A 14,506-nucleotide genomic window follows, 5' to 3' on the forward strand; every position below is an offset into this window, starting at 1 on the left:
AGAATTAAAACGAGAAATTTGCTCTTTTCAAAAAAAAAAAAAAATCATTAAGTTATTGTGACACAAGTACTTAATTCAAAGTTAATTGTTGAAAAATGCATTTGCTTGTGCTTAAAATGGAAAATTGTTAATTTTTTATTGTTGCAGGAAAATGGTTTCTTTACACCAAGCTAAGGTCCACATTTTTATAAGTGTGATTATTTCCTTTTCGAATGGTGGTGATGTAGTATCTAACAGCCTGTTTGGTGGTAAACAAACAACAGACACTAACGGTTGTTATTTCAAAATAATCGATATTGAGAAGGTAAAACATCAATTCACGCAACTATCCACACTTGGAAATGTTCAGATGATTCGATTTAACGTCGATATCCACCAAAACAATTCGGCATCAGCAAACTCTGAATATTTTCAAAATCTGAACGAACTACATTCCAATGGATTAGAAAGGTGGATGTGGATGCTTAAGAAACACTCACATCTCCTCACATACTCTCCGGATTTCGAAGTAGTCACACTTAACCGCTCAACGTCAATACAAAGAAATATATATATTCCAGTTGAAGCCTACACAAACAGCAATACAACTGGAGAATCTCATTATAAAAATTGCACGGAATCTTTATTTTTTGTAATTTTTAAAGAGCTTCTAAACCAAACTAATTTTAATTCAGACTGGTTGTTTTGTCATAGATATTTTGAAGGACAAAAATGGAAGTTAGGATTTTTATATAAAGCCACTGGTGCTTGGATTGGATATGACTTCGAATGTTTTAGTTCTAATTGTAAAAATACTCGCTGCGCACAGCACATTGAGAAGGGAAGAGTCAATGTTATAATTAATATCTGGATCTTAGTAGTTGTATGTTATTTTCCACTTCTTTTTCTATTACTTCCGAAACGAACAGTTAAAAAAAAATCAGAACATGCAAGTTATTCAATGGGAGATCAACCGTTTAGTTTGACGCGATATATATTTAAACTAAACAGTAGAAAAATATGGACAGTTAGTGATCGTTTAGAAAGCTTCTCTGTCAATTTCACCCAAATTTCGAATAAAACAGATGAAGCTAACATCTTTACAGATGAAGCCAACATCTTTACAGATGAAGCTAACATCTTTACAGATTGTCTTCCTGAAATATCACTTATATCTGTCTTATACTTGATAGTAATGTTTGTATTTTTTATTCAAAGATTCTATTTTCCGAAACTCATTCCTGATTTCAACAGGTATGTAGACGTTTATCATCCGTGCATAACTTATAATTTGCTTTCTGACTGTGACTCAGAGAAGCACAGTTTGGATTTAATCTTGGGCACCATAACTACAATTTTTGCGCCAATGTATTTTCTAGTCTTATCTTTAATTTATATACACTCTGATAACACATATTTATCGCTTAATAGAAGTGTACAGGAATTGATTGTCCACGTAAAAAATAGAAAGAATAATTCTTTAACTTCCAGTAGTAATAGCATACTAGTATTCGAAGATATAAGCCCCAATGATTCTTCTAGAATAACTGGTTCAAAAAATAGCATCTCAAAATGCACAGGATATACAAAACTGGCAATGAAGTTTCTTGACAGGATTTCCATATTCGTCAGCTCAGAGTTGTGGAAAAAACTATTAACTCCACCTATAAATTGTCCTTTATTTCTATTTATATCTGTTCCCCTAAATGTCTTTTTATATGTAACGTGTCTACTTGTACCAATAGTACCATTTCTTCTGGACATACTTTTTGTCTTCCCAATACGAGCCATATGGAACTACACCAAATTAATGTCAAATAGGTCATTGAAAATATTTGTTTTTGTTTTTTTGTACTTAATAGTAATATCCATATTTACTCTGTTCTTTTTTAGCCCTTATTTTGTTTACATTTTACAATCAATTCTTCGAACAATCATTTATACATTTTTCGTAGCAGGACCACTTTTTTCATCTTTTTCATACGATACTTTGGCTTTGGTATTGGCAATATCTTTATATGTCATTAAATATGTTGTTAATTTTTATCAAATATACAAAAACTTACTTGACACACTCTTGAAAATGCAAATCGAAGACGCTGAGGCCAAAGACAAGCAACCGACCATACGAGTGGATTTGTTTAAGCTTATAGTTGATAAGTATGTACCCCTTCGTACTCAACTTGTAATGTTACTGTTAAAGGTTCTTGTAACAAGTTTGTTCCTATACGTAGCTATAGACACGTTAGGCAAGGTTGGAAAAGAAGACCTTTTTACGTCTCCAATACCAGCTTTGGTTGCAACCATCATGCCGATTTTAGCGGAAAAACTATGTTCAAACGACCCACAAATGGAAATAAAGCTTCAAAAGGATTTCATTCAGAAAGAACTACGTGATTTTAAACATACCAATGAACCCAGGTCGCATTTTACAATTACAGCTTGGATGATAGTTTTCCCAGCTTTCTATACGATACTTCGTCCTGTCGTGTCTTTATTTGATACATTGTTTTCTATAAATAATGGAAAAGTCGAGGAAAAAAAAGAAGAAACTATATCATTAATAATAAATGAACTTTAAAGTGGCACGAATGATCAGAGGCGACATTGTTTAACAAAAAGTATAGGTTAAGGATGTTATTAAATAATATAAGAAGAAGATATTCTCATTTGTTTGTTAAGTTTATCATTCAAAACACAATGTCGACAGGATTTCAAGCTTTAGATGTGTATAGATGAAAAGATTGGATAATAACTTGAAAAATACTAAATACAAAGTTTGGCTGTTAGATAAAGTTTACTGTCATATCTTGTTCTTATTAGAAGAATCAAAAAAGCTTTTATTTAATTTAATTACACTTCATTTTGTTATTCAAAATTTTAACATCAATGTGTTGTTCATTATATCATATTAAGGTGTCAAATTGTTTTTGAACTGCTAACACATATTTTCTTTTCATATTATATAGTTCATAAAGCCATTTTTTAAATTTTTTAAAACCTTTTATCTTTTACAGAGTTTTCTGAAAAAAATAAATGCAAATGTATGAAATTTACTTCCCTACTTAATACTAGGGCATTATTTCTGTTTTTCAGTTCCTGTTTATTAATTAAATGAAGTTATAACAGTCTTCAAAAATTGTGTTGTTCTATATCAGAGAAGCGAACATCCGTCAGAGAAGTTTCGTTTGACTGATTCAGCTATTAAAGGGAAGGAACAGACGAATGCATGACTTTTTATATCATCACTCTTTTTAAATATAATTAAAAATATGATGGAAAATATTATTTAAAGGTCATTGTTAGAATTTCTCAGACGCCGGAACGTTAAAATATCTATATTGAACATCAGATGTATCGTCTGATAAAAACATAATTATAGATCAATGCATGTGCATTCATTTTGAAAATCACATCATAAGCTTGCTGTTTCATTAATCCATTGATAAAAACCTACACGTTGTCGAGATGAAGAACATCAACAAAAATACCATTGATAAATTATTATTTTTAGTACTCTATCATATTTCTCCCTAATCATTTTCTGTTATTTTCTAATGCAGCTGTATTGTTAACTGTTCATATATTAGATATACCATGTTACTTGCAGAGAGTTTACAAAGAAACCCTTCTTATGATATGATGTGCATTATATGAACAGGCAAATTTATCTAATACGGTTTCCATTTGTCGTACAACAGGACCATAGAAATGCAGTGTTCTATGCATAGAGGCTACTATTTGAATGTAACTTTATTGAGTTGAGATATAAATCGTCAACTTCTTGCTTCATACGGTAAGTTACCAGTGTTATCATATGGCAAAGGGAATTTTACATATTTGTTTTCTTTCTTTACTTTTTAATTAAAAGGTTTTCACTGTTTTATTTTTAATATTATCGACATAACATAATTACTCCATTACTATTTTGTTCTCTCATTTCCTTTAATTGTAATTTTTATTTAATTTCATTGTATTTAACAAAAGAGTTATGTCTTTCTTTCGAAAGAAAAAATACGGCCACAAATCCGAATTTTGAGCAAATATACAAAATTTCGACCTCATTTAACTCAAAAAGTAGCACATGAAGGTATATTTTTTATTGCATATTTGATTTAATCAGGCAAAAAATAGCGTATATGGAAATTTTCATCAAACTGTATCGTATGCCCTTAAAGAGAGTACTACGCTATATGCACGTAAGGAACGCTTGCAACAACTATTTTAGGGGTCCGTATGTAACCTCTTACCTTGCAAAGTTGATTTTCTGTCTCTATCCAGTTTACCCTCATTTCCCGTGGCAGTCTAAATTTCACAGACCGTAATCCCTGACGCTTCTATTACAGAACATCCATATTGTATTTATTGTTAATTTGTTCTGTCCTTAATATACTTGAAATATTTGCCACTGATAGTTACGTAAACAAAAATCGGTTCGTCCTGAATGTGCATAAAATATTTGCCACTTGACATTAAGCAACCAACAACCAATCAATCATTGATATTCCACAGCAACAGGAAACGGATTTATTCAGATTTACATTTAGCTAACAATATTTTTCGTTTTTGTTAAGATTTATCCTTTAAGAACTAAAGAAAAATGAACTACAAACTCATTCATACTGCAATGATTAGTCTGATTGATATCGATAACTCATGAAGTAATCGCTGTCATTAGAGCTATAAAATACCGAAGTCGAAAAAAGTTACAATCAAAGTGCCACATATGGCAGAATTTAAGGTACTTTGCTAATTTGCATAGCGGCCATTTTGCATTATCATGACGACAGCCATTATCATAGGATTATACAGGCCCTTTAAATGAAAATTCCAATATGCCTATTCCTATGCTATTTCAACAATTTGTTCGCATATAAGTCAATTGTAATGTTTTAGGGTTCTGTTCGTATACAAAAGAGCATTGTCCACTTTAAAAACTTTCAGCCTTTTTAGTTTGAAAAATCGGAAGAGTAGCCGTTGTATAATTGCTATATGAAATAGCGAACGATCGTACAAAATCGTGGAAAAGCAAGGTTCAAAACAGAAACTATGATATCTTCATTATACTGTACATGATTTGTTTGCATATAGGGAAATACATTTTAGGTTGAATTTTAAAGTGAAATAACTTTCAACTTACCCTCTATTTAAGTTTTCGGCCAAAATCTTTTAAAAACATGATGAGTTCAACCTTCACATTTCGTAAAAAGTCAAATTTTCAGCATTTTCTCTTCGAATAACACAACATTTTTATCCGCCAAAGAACGTTATCAAAGACGCATTAGTCCATGACGGAAAGGGACTGGATTATCCGAAAATGCAATATAATTTACATTTTTAATCCTAAACTGAGGGAATTAATTTTATCGAAAGGGCCAAAGTCACGTAGTACAAATCATATGAATTAAGTACCCTTAATTTTGCCATAAGATACCAGTCCACAGAAATGACGCTTTAAAACATAGGAAAACACTTTAAATCCATTACTCATATCACCATGTAAAAAAAATTAAAGATGCTGCAAGCAAAATTGAAAAAACAAATGATGCTTTATCTAAATATAAAACTATTCCAAAGTCTATGGTTTACTTTGGGAAAACCATAAAAACAATTTCAATGAAAATAAACATAGGGGTTGCACCTTATAAAAACGGTGGACTTGTTGTCAACAACGTAAAGACCTGAATGTTACCATTAAATGTTGGCAAACATTTATAAGCTAATTTATTTCACATCCATTCTTTTATTGTAATATTCTTTACAAAGCACAAAAATGTCGGCATATTTTCTAAAAAAAAAGTTTCACTTTGCGCATTACTGTGTGGTTTTTAATTTTTACATTGGGTAGATGTAAAGGGGAGGGTTGAGATCCCACAAAACGTGTTTAACTCCGCCGCACTTTTACGTCTGTCAAAAGTCAGGAGCCTCTGGTCTTTGTAAATCTTGTACGATTTTTAGTTTAGTTCATTTAAATGACCCTAATGTCCATAAATTGCTCTGAGAAATCCCCCAAAACAAATAATATTAAAGTAGCACTTAAGGCCATTAAAATAACTTGACATGTTGTCACATGCACTGAATCCTCAATAAAAAGATTAATATATATCTAATCATAAGTTCAAAGATGCTGATATGATTGTTAATATACCCTATGACATTTTCATCTAAACAAGTAACTTATTTTTGCTCAATGACCAGTAAACCAATGGGTACGTGATAATTAAAAATGCAGAATGATTATCTGTGTTTGATAGAAGGACTTTTTTTCGGAACAAGGGGATTGGACGTATTTTTTGGCGGGAATCCCGGATAAACACAAATCGAAACTCAGGAATAAATAATTGTCTATTCGGGACCCAGGAAGGAACGATGTTTAATTTTTCTTTTCGGGAATTCGTAATGACTCCCAATCCTACCAATCTCAATATTAAGAAAATATATTTTTAATTTTCTTTTCGAAGAATGGGACACATCCGTCGGTTGAAAATACTATAATAGGATTAATAAACTTCATCTACAATCTATTTTGATTCGAGCGCCACTGACTAATTTGAAGCAAATGAATCGCGCGTTTTAAATACTTAAAATTATGCCTGTTTTTTTCTATTAATTTATACAACCATTTGCGCGATTCCTTTCTTGGTGGTTGATTTTTTTTCTCTCGATGGAATCACCAACCAAGAAGTCACTGCATTAAATATATACCAGGCTTGTGATTCAGAACCCCGAATGCGCGTTTAGTCTACACAGGACACGTCAGTGACACTCGAATCAAATCAGTTGTAACAATGAATGATGAAGCTTATAGTCAATTAGTTATTTACTTCTTGGTTAGTGATTCCATCGAAAATGATATTATACCCTATTTCAGGAGTTCATCATACGTTTTCCGTCTTTAACACATTAATCCGTCACATTACCCTCAGGTGCTACTGGACATACTTTCTTCGTGTTTGGGCATCTTGGCCATTATGAATTATAACGTGTGAACACTTTACGGATTTGTCAGACAAGTAATTTCTATTGGCAGATACTTTTAATTCTTTGTCATATGAATGGACCTTCGTCACACTGCTCTCACGAACTACTAAAAAAAGAATGAATTCATATTTGCCAGTAGCTTCACAGTAAAGGGTTATACTATTATGTTAGCTCTCTTTGTATCTGTCAGATACCTTGTTCCTTTTTTTTATGCGTTCAAACACGAGTGGGATTTTGAGCTCGGTAACATGTGTAATCACATATGGTCATTTTTACAAAACTTTTTCGAAAAAAACAGGATTTTTTTATCCCAGGCATAGATTACCTTAGCCGTATTTGGCGCGCGCGTCTGTTGTACTAAATTATAATCCTGGTACCTTTGATAACTATTAACACCACTGGGTCGATGCCACTGCTGGTGAACGTTTCGTCCCCGAGGGTATCACCAACCCAGTAGTCAACACTTCGGTATTGACATGAATATCAATAATGTGGTCATTTTTATAAATTTCCTGTTTACAAAACTTGTAATTTTGCGACAAAAACTAAGGATTTTCTTATCCCAGGCATAGATTACCTTAGCCGTATTTGGCACCAATTTTTGGAATTTTGTATCCTCAATGCTCTTCCAACAAACTAACAATGGGATAAACAATATTCAACCTACTATACCAGTATCTATATTCAAAAAGATAGTCGATAAATATCTTCCTCTTCGTACTCAACTTGTGATGTTATCGTTAAAACTTCTTGTAGCAAGTCTTTTCCTATACGTGGCAATATACACCCTAGGCAAGATTGGAAATGAGGATCTTTTTATGTCTCCTATACCTGCCCTAGTTGCAACCATCATGCCGATAATAGCAGAGAAACTTTGTTCTCCTACCAACCCGCACAAGGAAATAAAGCTTCAAGAATATTTCATTCTGAAAGATCTTCAACGATACAAAGCAGATAATGTTCATGATGGCAGTTCGGAATTTAGAATAACAGCTTGAATAATAGTTTTTCCAGCTTTCTTCACAATTTTTCGTCCTATAATGTTTTCTTTGGAAATCTTTTTTCCCAAATTTCAAAACAGCAAATGTGAATGTTGTCCGAACCAATAATGTACATAAATACTACTGAAGCTTAACAGCGACACGACTGGTATTAAGAAAAGTAACTCATATTTATTAACAGTAGATTTCAGAATTGTAGAAAGATTCCCTGTTTAAAACATAATGTCAAACACTTAATCAGCAACTTCTTTAGCAGGAATAAATTTTATTGCTTTCTAAATGAATTAATTTGCAACAAAAAGGTATATAATTTATATCTTAACGTTTTAGTTTATTGTATGAAATTATAATATTATTACGTTGTATAAAGGATTTTATAATTTTGTTTTTAGTTCATACATGCTATGTTTAGACATATTTAGATTTAAGAAAAGCAATTAAATGTCAACAAAGTAGCATTACAATCGGAATTGTTCTTATAAAACAAAAGTATATGTTCATAGTTAGTCCAAACAATTATGACGTCTTGCAAAGCTAAAGACTGAGCAACACGTGTGTTTCAATTGCATTATTTGCATACGATGCAAGATATATAAACAGAACATGTGTCAATAGTTGATTATATATGTAAATATTTTTATCCTATGTCATTAATCAATGTAGGACACGGTTTGCTTTTGGTAAAATACGGCCCTGAATTTCAACTTTATCAAAAATTAAATAACGATCAATTTGATTCTTAAATCTACCTATTCCAGGTAAAACAAATTTCTTCTAAAGAATTCATGTCTCGACTTATGCGTTTGTATGTCCCTTCGATATATTTCGTCTCTCATTTTTAGTCTCAAAAGTCAGCACATTTTGGGAATTTATCTGATTTTTGCTAGTTTTGGACTGAAAAACTTCATTTTCAATTCAAGTGTGTTGTAGATATAACGGGACAAGGTTAGTATTGAATCTTAAGATATAACACTTTTATCAGGGGTTGCGTTAAAAGGTTAACGAAAAATAGACTTTATTATCATTTATATGCATTTCTGTTTTAAATATGATAAAATTGTTATAAATCAAGGCAAAATTAAACTTTAACTAACGTTTTAACACAAATAATTTATGATAACATTTTTTTATAATATGCTGTGCCAAAATAAAGTTATTTAGTATCTATAATAATATCCCAACTAGTTCTATGTAAAAAAATGTCTGACTAAAAAGAAGCCGTTTGTGAACCACCTACTTTTATAGGCTTTTATATTGTTACCTTAGATTTTCGAATCAAAAGAACAAATACATAAATAATGAAGACAATGGGGTATACATTTTATTTTAGTTCGTCAATTTTTCAAGGCTATTATACAGTAAAATGAAACTCATAGTAAATTGATAAGTCATCTTATTGAACGACAACGATATTAATCCATTATAAGAATAGTTATTGTTCAGACTGTTGACGAAATGGACTTACTTCTGTAAAATGTATTTGAATAGTTTTAAAATTTGACAAAATGTATGATAAACAGGTCAAATGTACAATGCTGGTTATAACTCAGGGTTTCAAATTGATACTGATAAACAATATAATAAAATGTATAAATTAACCCTTTAATATGGATAGATAAACGATATATTACAAATGTAAATATAAAAATAAAATGTTAATCTTTTATGAATAAATGGTATTGTTACTTATTTATGTACGAGAAATAAACAGTGGACTAGTTGTCAATAATTTGAAAACCTGAACGTACCAATTAAATTTTGGCAAACATTTATAAACAAACTTATTTCACATGCAATCTGCTATGGTTATATTCTTTACACAGCGCAAAAATGTCGGCATATTTTGGTATTAAAAAAGTAAAATCACAAAAATAGTGAACTCCGAGGAAAATTCAAAACGGAAAGTCCCGGATTAGATGGTAATATCAAAAGACAAAACACATCAAACGAACGGACAACAACTGTCATTTTCATGACTTTGTATAGTCATGTAGAAATAAGTGGATTTCATCTAGTTTTATAGCGCTAAACCTCCCACTGTTTAATATTGATTCGCTCATAGGGTCTTTTCATTGGAAATAAAGACATTTATTCTAAAACCAGTTGTTGACATTATACAGATTATGTTCTTCTCATACATTGTATGTTGGTAAGATACTAAACCACCAACTGGAGGGATTGTTCTTGATTACCATATATTTCAATCAGTTTTATTGGGAATGGCAAGTTAGTAACTGGTAGTAGTCCTTTGTTAATTTAGGTTCAATTGTCATTTTAGTTTCATTTGGTACCTGTTCTGATATCGGACTCACGATTTTTAAACTGAGTTTTACTGTGCGACTTGCTGTGCTTTTTTTTCTGTATTGGCTAAATGTAAAGGGGAGGATTAAGATCCCACAAAACTTGTTTAACCCCGCCGCATTTGTTTGCGTCTGTCAAAATTCAGGAGCCTCTGGCATTTGTTAAACTCGTATGATCTTTAATTTTAGTTCATTTGTATGTTTTGTAGTTTAGTATGACGTCTATTTTCACTGTACTAGTACACATTTTTGTTTAGTGGCAAATTACATGATTTGAAATTCAAGCTCATTTTTACTTCAATGATGAAATGTCTGTTTATACCCCAGAAAAGCAGTTCTATTTGGGCTATACAACACAAAATTCCAAATTAGAATATGTTTAAATTGCACTTTCACCTCTGTTGTCTTCAGTAATAAAGGTCATTCTTAATCTCCGGGGAAAGTCCTCTGTAATCAGATATAAAGTCTTTTAATAATAAATCGGTCATGTGATCTAGTTAACAAAACCAATTAGAGGTACTGCGAGGAAACACTCTAAAATGACACAAGACATCCATAAGAAGCAATTCCAAAGTTTAAGGTTTGCAAAACACGAAATAGGAGTTGATCATAAGCAATTTATGGTTAAAATTCTGCGAAAGTTTCAATAAAGGATTATTGGATGATATGCGTATGCAACATTAGTACCGAGAGGTAAAGAAATGGAAAGTCCATAAATTGCTCTGAGAAACCCCAAAAGAACTTGAATAAAACAATATAAAAGGAGCACAAAGGCATCATATGGGGAAAGTCTTTGAAAGCTTTATTAAATGTTTATTAGAGATTAAACGGATACTTAAGTAATTGATCGTTGCTTGACAAACGTCTAGTTTCAATTATTTTATGCATATTTAGAACGACAAAATTGTATACAAAGTAGTGTGCAGAGAACCTACCGTGCAAAAAGTGAAAATAATCTAACGACAGCATGGCAATTACGGGTTGGAATTGAACTTTTAAAAGCGATTTTCTCTGTAAATAAGTTGGAGTTATCTCTCTTATTGCACAAAATGAAATCCATGAGGACGTTTGGAATCGTCTGCTTTGTTTGCACTTTGAATAGTTTTGCAAATGGCACCAACACGCACGAAAATGTCATGGATCAGCTTGGCATACACCTGGTATGAAAGGGACTGATATTGCACGGCAAACAAGAAATTCACTTCCAACTATTTATTGGGGTTCAAATCGTTTTAAAAGTCGACGAAGTTTGGAAAACAAACAGAAAACGAATAGGCAACATCTGCAAACGCTGCAGGATACTCGCAGACTCTACACAACATTCAAATCAAATAGGAAACGTCCGCATCATGAAGTTACTACTGTGTTCAATGAATTTCGAGAAGAATCTGTTTCTAAGTTACGGAAAATTATACAAAGAGGGGTATACAATGTGTGTCGTAAAAAAAGTTTCATTTAAATGAGTGCTGTCAAATCAAGGCTGGAATGTTGTAAATTATACAGGAACAACACTGGTGAAGATATTGGTTTGAAGAGTGATCAATGTAAGATTGAAAATTAAACGGATAATCATGTTTCAGTCTGGAGGTGTCCGGGCGAAGAATGGATACCTTTTTGCGTAACTCCTGGCTCTGAAACACGTTTGACTTTAATGATCTGGTACTATTAGTGTTATAACTGGTAATATTAATGCTTTTGTTTGGCTAGTTATAGCTCGTCAGTTCCGTGGTAAAAAATACACATACCAAAATGACAATGCCACGTATTTATAGAACTAAGTTTATGAAAGAGTATATGAGTAAAAATCAACTTCATTGTATTCATGGAATGGCTAGCACATGGTCCAGATCTCAATATCTTGAGAATATGTGAAGTAAAATTAAACTTGAACTGGAAAAAAACAGGCATATGATATGACCACAAAGACTAAGACAGAGGCAATAATTCGTAACATATGGACGAATATACCATTTAAATCCAAAATGATTCGAAACTTAATGAATATAATTAAAAAGATGACAGGTGCTTGACAGCTGTATGAAGCAGTCATCTTAAAATTATCTTCACTTTTGATATAGGCACAAAAGTAAACATGTTAGTAAAATTATGTAAATTTTCATAACATTGTGTCGAATTGACAGATCCACAGACAATTGTTTCAAGCATTTCAACAAATAATAAGTTTTAGCAATGTTAGTTATCCTTCTTGACCAATTAATGTGACTAACTATTATCATGAAAATAAAAAGACAATATAAATGTTAGTCAGACTATTGTATTTGCTTAAAGAATTAGTTAGTTTATCCATTCAGGACCATGTGATAGTCGGACAATGGCTGACAACGATTCTGTAATCATAGATTTGGGTAGATATTTGATATATTTTTCATGGCTTTATTTTAAATTGACTAAAAGAATTGCAGATAAATCTCAATTAAAGGTTTGAAACGAATTGCATTTACCAAAAATGCCGCCTAATGGGCAAATTAATAAATGAATAAGATATTTTCATCTTCATTGTAAGACCTGACCTTAGCACGTTTAATTTGAGAACAACGTAAAACCTGATAAAAATGCAACACCGGAACCAAAGAGGAGAAGGCAGTATAAGTTCTGAAAAAAGCTGCCATTCACCTAATTTATGCTCGGAGCATTATCGTATTTTTCAGATGCCATTGAATCTCTCATGCACACAAAACCAGTGCTAGAGAATTTCTTTTAGTATTTTTTAGTCCGAAGCAATTTTCTGAATTGTCCGCTCACCATGCTCACATAAAACCTTATTTGACATTGTTTTTTTTACTGAAGTGTGATAAGAAATTGTTTTAGTTTTCGTCATTTTTCCTTTTTTGCATGTTCTTTTTTATTGGTATCTAGCCGGCCTATGAGTAATAAATGTCTTCTTGGTATACGCCGTCTATTTTTACAATATGAATGATATTCGAGTATAATGTTTACCGAATCTGATTAAAGTACACATTCTGTGTGAACGAATCTAACAACGCTCCATTCTAGCTTCTTTTTCAAAAACATGTTGTCTTCCACCCGGCTTGTTGTTATGATATAAACCTTAAACAATTTGAAGGCAGGTATGTCTGTACCAAGTCAAGAATGTGACACTTGTTTTCCATTCCATTGATGTGTTTAAGAACTGTCCGTTTTGGATTTTTCCTTGAGTTCGGCATTTTAGGTATTTTTCTTACAATGTGTCTAACAACTTTATGTTTTCAAAAAATCTTTATTTTTCAATCTTCAATATTTTCTTAGTTTCCTGTTCCAAATCAGGAATATAACACCTTTTTCCATTCGATTGATGATTTAAGCTCGGTATTTTTGCTACTTTACTTTTTACAGAAAAACTCATTCGTTATAGATACTGTATAGCTTAAATCTAAAGACTAATCTGTCAGTACAATGATGCCACTGGTTAATTTTATTTTTTAAGCTGAGACGTTTTTACAATGCGTATATAGAAAACTATTTTATTGCACAACGAAAAACCATACTATCAGGGATGGGGTAATCGTAATCGATTGTTATTGATTACATTTTTTCAAGTAATCGACAGTAATCTGTAATCGAAGACATTTTCGATTACATGTAATCGTAATTTAATCGATTACAGCAAAAATTTGGATGTAATCATCGATTACTTTTCGATTACATTTCGATTACTTTAGTAATATAGTTTGATGAAAAATAACCTATTTCAGAGGAAAATATGTATGTTATCACTTTGTAGTACAGATAAAATATTATGCATCAACAATACTTGAGAGTTAAGCAACTGCCTTATTTCTATCTATTGTCTCAAGCTGCATTATGAGCAACCAGATTACATACCTAAATTTACTTTATATCTAGCTTTTGAAACAAATGGATGTATGTGCTTGTCAATAATTCGAGAGCTTTAATATTAAAATAAGAAAATAGATTTCAAATAATAAAAAGATCTTAAATAAGAAATGTGTCTGTCTTTCGTTAAGTTCTGTACAACATTTTGTAAAAGTATTAAGCTTATTAGTATTAAATTTCCTGAAAACATCATTTTCAATCAGAGTTGAAATTAAAGCTTAGAATAGATAAACAGTTGATTTCTTAAATGTTATGATATACATGTATATAAATTAAATTAAAAAAGAACACAAAATCCTTTTAACAATGAACCAATAGCAATGCATAGCAATTCTTTTTAGAAATAGATACATGTATCTCTTTGACACTATAAATATATTTTGTATATAA

The sequence above is a fragment of the Mytilus galloprovincialis genome, chromosome 4, assembly GCF_965363235.1.
Source record: "Mytilus galloprovincialis chromosome 4, xbMytGall1.hap1.1, whole genome shotgun sequence".
Classification (NCBI taxonomy): domain Eukaryota; kingdom Metazoa; phylum Mollusca; class Bivalvia; order Mytilida; family Mytilidae; genus Mytilus; species Mytilus galloprovincialis.